The sequence below is a fragment of the Nothobranchius furzeri genome, chromosome 1 (assembly GCF_043380555.1).
Source record: "Nothobranchius furzeri strain GRZ-AD chromosome 1, NfurGRZ-RIMD1, whole genome shotgun sequence".
In the NCBI taxonomy this organism is placed as follows: Eukaryota; Metazoa; Chordata; class Actinopteri; order Cyprinodontiformes; family Nothobranchiidae; genus Nothobranchius; species Nothobranchius furzeri.
In genome coordinates, this window is record NC_091741.1 from 79,197,923 (window position 1) to 79,212,118 (window position 14,196).

The following is a 14,196-nucleotide window of genomic DNA, read 5'->3' on the forward strand; positions in this document are numbered from 1 at the left end:
ACCACATGCAGAATGACATTAACGTCGAGGCTGTAGACACATCTGTAGCTATGTATCCATGCTATGGTTGCTATGGTAGCGCTGTCAAACAAACTCTGATCATGTGACCATTACAAACTCTACCTCATACAAACTTTACAGCACGTTACATATTTAACAAACCCATATTTTTTAATCACATATTTTAGACATGTTTTTAAATCAATGTTACACTTTTATCATCTTATCTAGTAATTAAATGAACCAAATTAAGCATCTCTCTATCACAGAAACATTTGAAATAAACAACTTTATTTTAACTGTCTCAGGGACAGTTACAGTAACAATTATTACTTAAATCAGAAGAAACTCTGGCTCATAATCAAAACAGCAATAAACCTTTAGAAACCTGAAAACGTTTCTCTGCTTCTTGAGAGTTTTTCTGTTTTACTGCTGAGACGTTCCACTATAGCCTGCCTGCTTGTTGTCAGTGGGGCTGGGACCAGAAAAGCCAGATGCAACTGGTGGAATTTGGAGAACAACGCCAGAAGAATGAAGGAGGATGGGGGTGAAACTGAAAATAATTTGCTCCTCACGTTGTCATTAGGGCATCAAAGCGGCTGTAGAAGATACAAGGCTTTTCAGCTCTGACACAAGTGCATGCTCAGGGAGAGGAGTAACGAATGGGAACGGAACCGAACTGAAAAGAAAAAGATGGTTAGGGAGGAGGAGGAGGGACGTTGTGTGCAGAAGAACCAGTCTTTGGCTTTGATGATGGCGCAGGAGCAAAAAAAGGAGACAAAAGTTTCTAAAACTTCAAAAGGAAGCTTTTTGTAGCGCAGGTCTGCTCTTTCTCTTCTGGTTCTTCCACTCTTTCTCCTCCCTGCTCTCTTCAAACATGTCTTTGCTAATTACCGGACCCTGCTCTGCCCTCCGAAGGCTCTTCACTGCTCTCAGCTCCATTCAGCGTGTGTGTGTGTGTGTGTGTGTGTGTGGGGGGGGGGGGGTTGTTACACAGGGAAAGCCCAATAACTGGCTTGGAGTGGGAACAATGAAGCCTGCAGGGCCGGTGGCAAAATCCCAACCCTAATGAGAAAAGACTCCTTCAGCGAACAAGCAGGTCCATCAATAGACTGACCCATTAAGGCATTACAGGGTGGGGGGTGGACACGAAGGACAATGTGCGTGTGTGTGTTTATTTGGTGATACTAACATTAAATTAACATTATTTTTGACAAAAACAGAAAAAAAAATAAAATGTTAGAAAATGAAATAGAAATTGGTAGAAAAAGGAAAGGTGTGTGTGTATGTGTGTATGCCTGTGCCCCCCACCCTATGAGGGTAACAATGGTGAACAGGACTAATCCACCAGGCCGTATAATGGCCACTAAACTGTCTATTCAGAAGTACACAGCCTCCCTGCTAGCTCCTCTGATCAGAGGTGCACAATCACTTTCCTCCTCAAAAACAATCCAAACCTTTTTGCTTTCAACATTGTTTGTTTTTGATAGCCGAAACTTTATTCTAAAATGTAACAGTTAACAATTCAAGCATCTAATGTGCAGTTCTGGTTGTCTCCTTTTGCACAAAAGTGTTGTTAGCGGCATTTGCGCCCCTGCTTTAACTGATCTCCTTTGTTCTTTTCTTACCTGTCCTTCCTCCCTCCTCATTTTGCCATTTTCCTGTATGTTTATAAGTATTTGAGGTTTTGGAGGAGTTTACCCATCAGCTCCAAGAATGTAGATTACTTGTTGCTTTGTATCAGGGAATGCAGAGAGGGATGCTGAAGCACATGGTTTCCTTTCTGACGCAGGCTATGGGCTGTCGAGTGAGGGGGTTACCGGAGACGGCGCCAACAAGCAGCTACTTTAGAGTCTCCTTGGGAGGGTTGCTGGATGCCTTTCACGTCTCATGCATGCACATGTCAGTCGTTTCTCAAAAAGTGAAAAATGTCAGTGAACTCATAAAATTACTGCATTTAAAATAAATCATCATTTTCTTCTACATTTGTTGATTCAAAATGCTAAAATGGGAGCATCCCTTCTATTGACTCAGGCATATTCAACAGTGGCAGCACTGCAAAGAAATACAGGACAGAACTGAATGAAACAGACATAGATGAACTGGCCTAATCAAATCTGGCACATGTAGTGGTAGTTTTGCCAAACGTTCAGCCAAATAACCAAGCCAGTGTGTGCTGTTTTATAATTCCTAAACTGAGTTTATCATCAGATCTCAATTAGCAGGGAAGGTGCAGCTAATGTAACAATGGAAGGTAAACTATTAAAGAGAAGAAAGAAAGGTGGTCTGAATAAATGTCAAATCAAATAGATGAAATCTGGAGAGTCAAGTTAGTTTTTGTATGTATTTATTCATTTGTCATATGAGTTATTTTCCTCCTCGGTTCTTGTAATCATAGTTGGATCTAATAGAAAACACAGTATTTAGTTTAAGCCAGAACACATAAGTCATGACGGGCACAAGGCAACACACAGGGAAACAGTCCGATTTACTTGTTTTTATGAGACTTTTTGCATTAGATTTCATAAACAAAAGTTTAAATCACAATAACATTTAGTCCTCATTCACATTGTAATTTATGTGTGAACACAGAAAGTTGTACAGAAATATGGATGCATGTCTTTCATCCAGAGTCCATTTTCAAACAAAAACAAGGATAAATATTAACATCTTGGCCTGTTAGCTCGTAACTTTAACTTTGATATTCCGTCCTAACTTTTAGTTATATAATTCTTTTTACACTAGCTTTACTTCTACAACCCTCTTTTCCCTCCTCGTGCCTGCACTCTTTCATTCATCACCAATAACGTTCTTTTCCTGTCATTTTCTCTTTGCCCTCCTTCTGACTCAACCTTTCCCCCACTTTTTGTTACTGTTGGACTCACAATACAAAGGTAGGCCCTAATTGCGTTAAACAAGCTGAGGGGCTGCTTTACAGCCGCCAACATCCTCAAACGCTGAGTTTTTCATCGTTTTTACTCTCGGTTGGGGACGGAGTGAACTCCATGATGTGAGGAACGGGGAGCTGGATGATGCATTTAAACCCCAGCAACATTTGTTACTCATTACATTTATATTTTTCACTCAATAGAAACAGCTATGCCAAAGCACACAGAGAAGTAAAGCTACACCTCATGGGTGAGTTGCCGTGGAAACGTGTTTGCTTTGGATTTTGTGAAGGGTTGGCAAATTAGGTTAAAGTCAAATTCCACCCTGAAACAGATTTCAGAAAGGACCTAAAAGACGCGAAGGACAAAGACGGATGTGAAAACACTGTAAAACACTACTTGGGTTTGTTCATTTAGTAGCTTATTGATTCAAAAGTGGAAATTCAAAGAATATTTTTCACAAAGTTTTCTAATTAGTAATTTTCTGCTGTTAAAGTTAGAAATGATTACTAAAATAGTTGCTCCCTGAAAAGCCGCTTTCATGAGAAACTGTGTTCATGTCCTGCAGGATTGAGGAGCTAGTCCAAACTCAGTCAAGACCAAAGTATAGCCTGTCATTGCAATTTAAAACCGACTTTTATATTTAAAACTTCATAGCAACTCATAGTAATTTATTATTGTTTCCCAAACAAGGATTTCACATGGACTTCTATGGTATTTTAAGTGTAAATGGCAAGAGTTAATGCTAAGTGTAGCATTTTAAATTGGTCCAGAGGACGGGTCCAGAAGGGATTTCTTAATATTTCTGCCAAAAAAAATGTTAAATGTAAAACTGAAAGTGGTACAAAATACCAAATAATGTTTACGTGAACCTGAGGAGGATGGTAGAAAAACACTTTGGAGTTTGAACAAACTATTCTGAAGCTCATTCATTTGGTTTGAACAGATCCAACTTTAACTTCACAGCAGTTCATACGAATGTTATTAACCATTTACCCAGGTGCTATTTCATTTTCTGTGGTTATTGAACCTGAACTTGACCCGCGTCCCGAAGCACCAAGGGCTAAAAGTGTGAAAGTTTCAACAATAATATTGCTTTAACCTTGATTTAAAAAAAAAAGGAAGATTGCAGACATCAACACATTTTGGTTTTGGACTAGCAGTTAGCTCTTTAAGGACTTTTTGACTCGTTGAACACCAGAAAAAAATTAAATTAAATTAAATTAAACCAGGCTTTCACTTTTATTTATTTATAGATATTTTTTTTTTAGCAATTTTTACAAAACAATGCCATAAATTAGCTCCAGTGCTGAAGCTGCATCAGGGAGCCATAAGTCATTTAAAAGTGATTACTGCAATATTACTACCAAGCGAGGCAGAACGAACGTATCGTGATGCTGGCATGGCGCTTTTATAAGACACACAGTTGCGGTAATATTACGCTGATTTCCTGGCACAATGTGTCTTGTAAAAAGAGCTTTTGAAAATTATTTTTCTGTTTTTATTTTGGTTTTATCTGTGTTACAAAGTTTCATGATTTTATGTCTGTGAAATGCTGCTTTATAAATAAAATGTGCTCACTAGTATGGTAAGATGTACAAGCTATTAAATGCATTAGTAAAATATTTCAGTAATAAATGGTTAGCAGTGTTTTTAAAAGCATTTTCAATATTTAAAATATTGCTCACATCACCCCTTTTCTAATGTCTCTGCATTGACTACCCATTAAATGATTCATTTTAGAACCCTGACTGTAACTTTCAATGCTCTACATGGTCAAGCTGCTCCCTATATTACTGAACTGTTAACGCCTTATGCTCCAACCCGAGCCCTCAGGTTCACCCACCAGAACCTTCTAGAAGTTCCAAAGACCAGATATAATGGAATGAACTTTCTTTATCCTTACGTAGTATTGACAGTCTGGACACTTAAAAAACAGCTAAAGACCCTTTTATTTAAAGGTATTGGCCAGAGACAAAATTCCTTTGAATGGTATGTGTAAAGAAGTATTAAAAACTCAGATGAAAAAGGTTTTTGAATGTTCACAGCTGGAATTGTAAGAAAATCTGATGTTCTTGACCGGCGCGGGAAAAACAGAATCTAGCTTCTGGTGAAACCTCTGGGCAGCTGGTGACGTTTCACAAGGAGCTCTGCAGAGTCAGCTATTGAAAATAACCCCCGACTCTGGTGTTTCTGTGTTAGCATTATAGCAGAGAACAATGTGTCATCAGTCAGATGTAGCTTCTGAAGCCTCTGCTAGTGGGTCAGATTTGTTTTACTCTGGGATACGGCGACGAGAACGGATGTTGGATTACTGGAGAAGTTAAACCGAACTCCGACCCCGCCAGCTGGATATCACTACCGGAGGTGCAGACATGTTTTAGACCGTTTGACTCAGAATACCTGCGACCCAACTTGGACACTGGGGAGGATTCTGTTCACCTTCAGAACCCAAACTGGTACAGTTTATTTACTTTTGTTAAATACTTCCCTTCTGTGCTCCACCGGGAGCTCTAAGCTGATGAGTTCTCAGCTGGTCTTAGCTCCACCATCTGTCTCAGTATAATTAAACAATCTACAGATAAATAACATAATGTGTTGCTAGTTTTACCGCTGTGTGTATATATTGAAATATCTCTGGATAATATTTAACCGATAGCTTACCAGAATAAATCTTCCTGATGCTGGAGTAACTCGCTAGCTCGTCTCTATGTTGCACTGATCCAGAATGGCACAGAGCTTCTATCGGTCCCAGGAGGATCTATTGTTGAAATATGGGGATCATCTTTTAGATTATATCTGTGTGTGTGTGTCGTAGTTTTTCCAAAAGACTTGTGCTTTCCTTACCGGAGCTAACACGGTTAGCACTGTTGCTGCAGTCATGCTAACGGGACTCTAGAGTCCAGAAGTACCGGTGCGGTTCTAGATTGATTTATAGATGTAGGTTATTATTTTAGATCAGACCTATGTCTGTCAGTGTGCCCCAGGGCAGCTGTGGCTACATCGTAGCTCATCACCATCAGTGTGTGAATGTGTGTGTGAATGGATGAATGATACACTGTAGTGTATGGTGTGGTGTGTTGGAGCAGCAGCATTACAGAGAGGGAGAGAAAGAAGCTGGACAGGCTGATAAAGAAGTCCAGCTCTGTCCTGGGCTGTCCTCTGGACTCAGTACGAGAGGTGGGAGACAAGAGGGTGCAGGCAAAACTCAGAACCATCCTGGACCATGAGTCACACCCCCTGCAGGATGCCTTGTCTGCTCTGGAGAGCAGCTTCAGTGACAGACTGATCCACCCTCGCTGTACGAAGGAGAGATACCGCAGATCTTTCCTCCCTGCTACTGTAGACTCTATAATAGTCACTGCTAATAGAAGCCATACATCTGTAACCTTCCACTGCAAATATCATCTTTTCAAAACTTGTGCAATATAAATACTACTCTCATTACACGTGCAATATAAATACTACTCTCATTACATGTGCAACATAATTACTACTCTCATAACATGTGCAATATAATTACTACTCTCATTACGTGTGCAATAATTATCTTAACTTATTACAGTACGTACTCTTGTGTGCTACTGCTGCTATCCTGCTATACCTGAGCCATTGCAATATTGCAATTTCCCCACAGAGGGACTAATAAAGGTATTCTTATTCTTATTAAAGCACTTTGGAGTCCTTACTCTGAAAGGCGCTATACAAGTGCAGGTTATTTATCATTTATTTAAAAATGTGTGTAGGACACGGACACATGGCTCAGACCTTTTGCTCCAGCTGTAAACGCAATTTTCTGTAATAATTAACATAATAAAAGTAAATAAAATACAGTTATTCACAATACTAGCATCAGCAGCTACCTTGTTTCACATGTTGGGGTCACGTCTGCGGAACACAGTTCTTCACTGTTTATAGGAACGTATTTTGAATTTCTGTAATGATTTATGACAAAATTCCTTAACAGGAAAAACTGAACCCAGTTCATATTTACATAGATGGTAAAGTGTAGTTATACTGCATTTCTACTATTTTAATGCCGAGTCTGGCCAATACCTTTAAAACAGCTTTTACGTAAATCTTCAGTATTTTATGATTTGAATAATTTTCTTTTTAATTTTACAATATTTTGTTTTGTCTTTTTGACTTGATGGTTTGTTTTGTTCATCTTTGTGACGCTTGTTGTGATTTTTATTTCTGTGATGAGTGCTATATAAATAAACTTTACTTACTTACAGGAAACCTTTTAACAGAGGAATCTGTGAGACTCAACTCACAATGTTTTCAACTGTTCACAAATTTGTCCATCAATAAAAAAAACTACCAACACTTTTAGTGGCAACAAGAGTCCTAAACTAGACACAGGGCTCATTTTTCCATTGTCGACATCTCGCCTGAATCCAACACATCTGTGGGAGCAGCAGGAGGGTTTCATACTTAATGTGATTCAGTGAGAACCAATACCAATTTAACTCCCCATAATCGTACAAGCCATGTGTCCCACTTCTGGCTTGGGGTGGATTTCGTCCTCAGAATGAGTCACTACTTTGGACTCTAGAAAAAAAGGTCTCGCTGACTGACAGATGGCATCTAGTATGGAGAATGAAGAAGTCAGAGCTAGCAGAGGGTATTTAAGACCCATTGGGGGTCTGCGAGAGCTTAACTTGGCACACAATCTGTAGAAAAAAGGCCAAATCCACCCCCACACAAACACATGCACAGCTGCAAATGAAGCATGGAGGCAAATAGGAGAGGGAAGAATGAGGAGGTGAAAGAGTCTAAAGAAAAGACAACTGTGTGGGCTTTGTGAGAGACAGAAGATAAGCAAAGGTCAAAGAAATCAAGAAGGTCAGATGATGCAAGAGTTTTGATGACCAGGTAAAAGAAGACTCTTAATGTGGAGTATGTTCTTATTAATTTTCAGGACTAAACACCACCTCACCGTCAGATAGAAGATGGTGTTTTTCTTCTGGATACAGAAGATACAACTTTATCTGTGACCTGTCAGGACAGGGATAAGGTGAATTACTTGTTTAAGTGTTTAAATGTAGGAACACACTTTGTCTTTCTTTTTCTTTCTCCTCCATCATTTACATCTTCCTCTCCATCTCTTCAGGAAGTGAAACGAGGCTGAACGAGAGGATGTAGGACAGACAGCCATGAAATGAAGGCCGGGGCCCCTGACGAATGTGTGTGTGTGTGTGTGTGTGTGTGTGTGTGTGTGTGTGTGTGTGTGTGTGTGTGTGTGTGTGCGTGCGCTAGTACGGGGGTGTATGTAAGCTAGCGGGCAAATATTTTCCTGTTGCTCTTTGATGTTATGTGAAAAAAGAACCAATAAAAATTTCTTTGTGAATCTGTTTGTAAAGCACAAGATAGAAAACAAACACACACGCACACACACACACACTTGTCTGTATCCTTGTGTGGACCTCTATTGACTTCCATTCATCTTAGTGACTCCACAATGCCTAACCCATAGCCTAACCTTAAGCAATGGGGATCCAGTCCTACCTTAACCTAAACTAACCTAAACTAAAAGCTCATTTGTACCATACCTCTAAAACCAAGTTTTAGGGTGCTTAGCATTGTGTGGACCAGCAAAATGTCCCCACAATGTGGAAATGGCCACATGTTACAGGTTAAAGTTAAAATGTGTCCCCTTAAACATATAATGACAAGTACACACACACACCAGCATGTTTGCGTCCCCCATCTCCTCAGTGTCGCCCTGACCCTCTGCCTCGCTGTCGCAACACAACCACAGGAATCGAAACAAACTAGCGATAGACATGATAGGATGGGCTGATGAATTCACTCTGAACTGTCTCAATCCCAACTGTTAGCAAACAAAATCTGGTTAAATCACTGCTGAAGTGTGTGCATGTTTGTGGTTTTGACTCGTTGCACTCATTGGTGACACATCACAAATGTCTCAGAAATGTACCCGAGGGTTATCAATGGCTTTGAATGATTACTGAATGAAAATCTATAAGGAAATCTAAATGTACTTGGTGTTTCTAACAAAACTTTGCAACAACTGCAAGTGCCTACTGCTCTTTTTGTTCTCAAAGAGTCAAAAAGAGGCTCACAAATTAGAAGTTGTAACTAGCAAAGACAGGAGTTTTAGTAAAGAGGAGAAAGGTTAAAACCACTTGATGACTCATTTTACATGAACAATCTTTTCACCCTGCCCGAGAATTAAAAGCATCAGGCAAATAAACACCAAATACCTCGTTGTGAGCTCCAGCTCCAGATTTACGCCATGCATTTTTCTACGATTAGTGAGACAGTGCTGAGTGTAACCTGAGCGGTGTGTGTGAGAGGGTGAGGCTGTGTGACTGACAGACACTGGGTTATTTGAGATTCATTCATTTTAGGCTCCATGCAATCACACGTGTTTCCCTGTGAGACTGTGCGAGACTCAAACCAATTAGACTTAAAACCTTGGCCACCTTTATTTCCTCTCCAGATGAGGCGCCAGATATCTCAATTAAAACTTTAGAAATCTGAGAAGAAAAAAAACACAGGAGGCATGAGAATGGAGAGATTGAGGGATAATGAGGTGATGTCGGCCTGCAACCTGATCTGAGGTGTTAGCTTCTGGCAGGAAGACAGCTGCAGTCACACACATGCAGGAGGAACCTGGGATGAGGAAGAGTGTGGTCCGCTTGATGGGGAACAAAAGGAGTCTGTAGAAACTACGTGGTACGTTTCAGTTGGCAGGAAAAAATTAAAAAAGCAGCATTCTGTCATGCTGTTGGAAAACTAGTTTTGGTCCAAAAACCTAAAAATTGAATTCAGGAACTAAAACGAGAGGCTTGTTTATGTCAATTTTAAATCTTCATCATAGGCAGTAGAAGTGCCCACATTAACAACATATCAAAACACAGATGAAGAAAACTGCTCACTGGCAACAGGATCAGAATAAAACCAGAGATAACCAATCTGTTCTTCTGTGTATTTTTACGACCGTAGTAATAGTGGGTGGGTGTGAAAATAAGGTTTTATGTCATCATTTTGGATAATATCTGCATTTCCAGCTGTGCGGAATGCTTTTGCGCCTGATTCACGACTGAAATGCTCCCAGTGGGAAGGGAAGTGCTTCTGAACTCGTGGGGAAAACCCGTCTACTATGTTACACGTCGCATCTGGTGAAAAGCCCGGGTAGCCTTTTCCCTTTAACCAAGCTTTAGAAATGGTCTTAGCTTGCATTTTGTGTCATTTTTGCTGCTTAATAAACACAAATTCTGTTGATTTGTGGTGACTAGACCTCTAAAATCTGTAAGTGTATTTATTCCATTCCTGTAAAGAAAATATGAGCTGCAGTGGCTTTCAATGATCACAAAGTATTACAGTGGTACTTACAAATACATGCTTCCACTGTTTGCATGAATGAACTACTTCATTCAAATGAATTTTCATGCATACACAAAGTCAATTCAACTCTGTTTGGGACAGCTGTAGCTCAGGAGGTAGAGCGGGTTGTCCAGTAATCAGGAGGTTGTGGGTTTCAACCCGGCTTCAACCAGAGAATGCTGCTGTTGTGTCCTTGGACAAGACACTTAACCCAAATTCCCTGCTGGTGGTGGTTAGAGGGACCGGTGGCGACCGGTTTGTGAAAGGGTGAATGACTGATTGTGTTGTGAAGTGCCTTGGGGGGTTGTAGAATCCTAATAAGGTGCTATACAAATACAAGCCATTACCATATTTACTTTATGTTTTGGAACAACGTCTCGATTGTGCTCCAAACATGCTTTGCTAGTTTCAACTACAGATTCTAGTCATCGTTTCCATAAAAAGCAGAAAAAAATAGTAATTTATGCAACAATTTTTTGTTAAATCGACAAGAGGCAAAGAGCAACAAACAGCAAAAGGAAAGGACCATTAAAAATAAAACTAAGAGGAAAAACAGTTTTTTTAGGCTTTGTAGCATTTTTAGAGAAGAAAATAACTGGTGGTCCCATAAATCCTTTCATAAAAACAAACGCACGAACCTTCAGATAAACACGAACAACACACACGTATCTGACTATTTGCTCACACAAACATTTGCCAACCTACACACAACAAAAGAACAAACACTTTCAGGAATCTTCCAATTTGTTCTGCCAACGAAAACCTGCTTCCATCACTTCCAATCACTGGGCAGGAGCACAGTGGATGCATTATTGCAATCAAATGCTGTCACATCTGGAAAAAGTGGAAAACTATAAAAATATTGATACAAATTAAAACACAACGGAAAAATAAAAAAGCCAGCCGTCCGAGCTAGGAGTGAGGTCAGCGAGGGAGTGCTAATAGAAAAAAGGTGGTAAAGATACTTTGGGATTGAAATTGAGAAGGAGATACTATAAGATGCAGGTGTGGGCTCATTACAGCGAAACGGAGCGCTCATAGAATAATTACCACAGGACCACACAGAAGATGGGAGAAGATGAAAGCAGAGAGCAGCAGGCAAGAAGAAAGTGAAGCAAAGCAACAGTGAGAACTCTCAGCAGAGCTGCAGAAAATAAAACAGCATGAAAACATGCTTTGTTTTAATCCAGCTATGAGCAGAGTGAGAGAGAGAGAGAGAGAGAGAGAGAGAGAGAGAGAAAGAGAGAGAGAGAGAGAGAACTGCATCCTTACCTCCCTTCGTCCAACCCTGCCATTCTTTAAACATCATTGCAAATGCAGATGTCTCCAGCTATGAAAACACCGCTCTATGTGCTGAATGCGTCTCTAAGGAGATGCTGAGGCATGATTCCTGGCTTGAGTTTCAGAGAGGGGTCATCCGTGAGTTAACCTCGCGGGCCACAGAGCTTCTCAGGGTGTCGTATTAGATCATCTCCAAATGGTGACAATTTTGCTCATTTCAGTCTGAAGGAGTTATGATAAACATTCCAGTAGTTAATCATTTTTTAAGAGCTGTCGGTCGTCAACTGAGACTGTCCACTTGAATTCCTTTTTTAAACACTGAAGAAGCAATCATTACTTTAGGCATCAGAATATTCTTCAAATTTTCATGAAAACTGATCATTTTAAAGTCTATTTGGGTGGAATCATTGCCAAAATAATATCTACACAAAACAAATTTATGATGATCTCATTTATTTTTCAATTTTGTGCTAAAAAAAAACCTCGTACTCTTGAGTCTTCTTTCTCTAGTCCAGAAATCCCAGCCCTCCATTTTTCTGATTCCAAACTTTAATCTGTTGTAGCCGATTAACATCAGTTATGTAGGCAATGTTATTTTTGGTTAACTCATCAAATTATTATCAGAAGATATATTTCATATAACATGTGAAAGAAACTCTCCTTTTTCTCAGTACTTTATGCTACATACCACTAGAATCCAAATGACCATTAAGCTGCAATTAAGACAACTAAGAAGATGGGCTTTAATTTGGTGCTGGAGTCCTGCTGTTTTTTTTACCCTCATTACAACGTGAGGAACTTATCTTGCTTAAGTCAGTCATTGCAAACATGCTTATGCATCATCCCACGCATTGTGCGCTCAGCTGAGAAGGTGATTGGATGCAGTCTTCCATCTCTCCGTGACCTGTATGCCGCAATGACCCGGGGAAGAGCAGGCTACATTGCAGGCGACATCTCTCACCCTGGCCACGGACTGTTTGAGACGCTTCCGTCTGGCAGGAGGATACCATCCATCAGGACCAAACCTCTCGTCACAAAAACAGTTTCTTCCCCTCTGCCGTCCACTCTGTGATACCTACGTTAACCTGCACATTACATACCAGTCACTTTTAATAGTACGTTTGCACGGTTTATCCTGCTGCTAATTGTACATATTATCTATCATTTATTGCCTACTATGTGTTTTTATTTTTTATGCGTGTTCATGTTGCACCCATCACCGAAACAAGTTCCTAGTCAGTGAGCTGTGTTCAATGACAACGGCAATAAAAAAATCTTCTGATTCTGAACAGCTCAGTGCCGATGGAAGTCCTTCATGGTTCTGTTGCAGGTCTTTTCCTGTTAAACAAGGCTTTCCCCATTGCCCTGCTCCCTATGCCTGCTCAGGACATCTGACTGAATCAAAGTGAAGATTCAACGGTGTTCATTAGCTGGATATAAATTAAATAGTTTTCATATGATGGTAGGTAAAGGGATGGGTCTGAGTTACTTTCCTCATAATGAGCCTAAAGCATGTGTGTGTGTGTGTGTGTGGGGGGGGGGGGTGAATTGCACAAGTCCAGCTCGATCTAAAGGATAGTGAGTTAAAAAATAAGTAGAAAAAGTAAGATTTCCAAAGCAATAAAAAAAAAAAAACAACAACTACTCACTAGCCAGGAAGCTTTCCTCATTAAACCTGGATGTAAAACATATCTGATCCATCACTAATCCCATAAATTTAAATGTGGATCGAACCAAATGTTCTTTATTGGACACGACATGGTGTAAATGTCTCTATAAAAGCCAGTAAAGCTTCCAGTCACATCAGACACAACAGCTGGAGTTTTTTTTCAGTCGTAATAGTGGAGTAGAAATTAACCCAGCAGAGTTTGCCAAAAAGTGGAGCTCTTGCAGCTCATGTACCGAATCGCTATAGAAATGTTTATAACGCAATGCTGCTTTGGTAGTGAACCATTTTCTTTCCCCGTCTGCCGATTGGAAGACAAATGTTTCATCTATGTGGATTTGCCCAGTTCACTGTAACTGTAGTGTGTGTGTGTGTGTGTGTGTGTGCATTTGTGAAGTGAATGAAAAGGGACAGTGAATGAGAGGGTGGTGGGGTGGGCAGCAGCTGCTCGCCTGGATGACCTCAGCTGCAGCTGTTGTCCCCTCTCGTGCATACTTGAACACACACGCGCGCGCGCGCACACACACACACACACACACACACACACACACACACACACACACACACACACACACACACACACACACACACACACACACACACACACACTCTTGCTCCTTCTACCCTCCTGCTCTGTGTATGCCAACTCGTATTTGAGATTCAAGACCAATGATTCTCACATTCTGATTACTGGAGATTATTAAAGCATATTAATTTTTGGCAATGTGCACACTTATGGTAGCAACCAGTAGCTCTACAAGATCTACTAGATCTACAATTACAAAAAGGAAAATGTGATTTTAGGGATAAACATATGAAAAACTAGATCAATATGACTAAAATATACAATATTAGAGATGTTATTCTCCCACAAAACCTACATAAATAACTCTTTGTCCACAGTTTATCAAAAAAAATGGTATATTCCTCAGAATGCAAAAAATCTGGGGTGTTTGAACCTCTATCGGCACATTTTACTGAAGCCAGTCTTTGAAGTGCCGATGC

At 40.2% G+C, this 14,196-nt stretch overlaps 1 protein-coding gene across 2 annotated transcripts in view; it reads right to left on the reverse strand.

The window, feature by feature from the left end:
• The window catches only part of fgfrl1a (fibroblast growth factor receptor like 1a), a 105,572-nt gene that overhangs the window by 59,638 nt on the left and 31,738 nt on the right, over window positions 1-14,196 (reverse strand). The gene's annotated exons all lie outside the window — the stretch shown is intronic.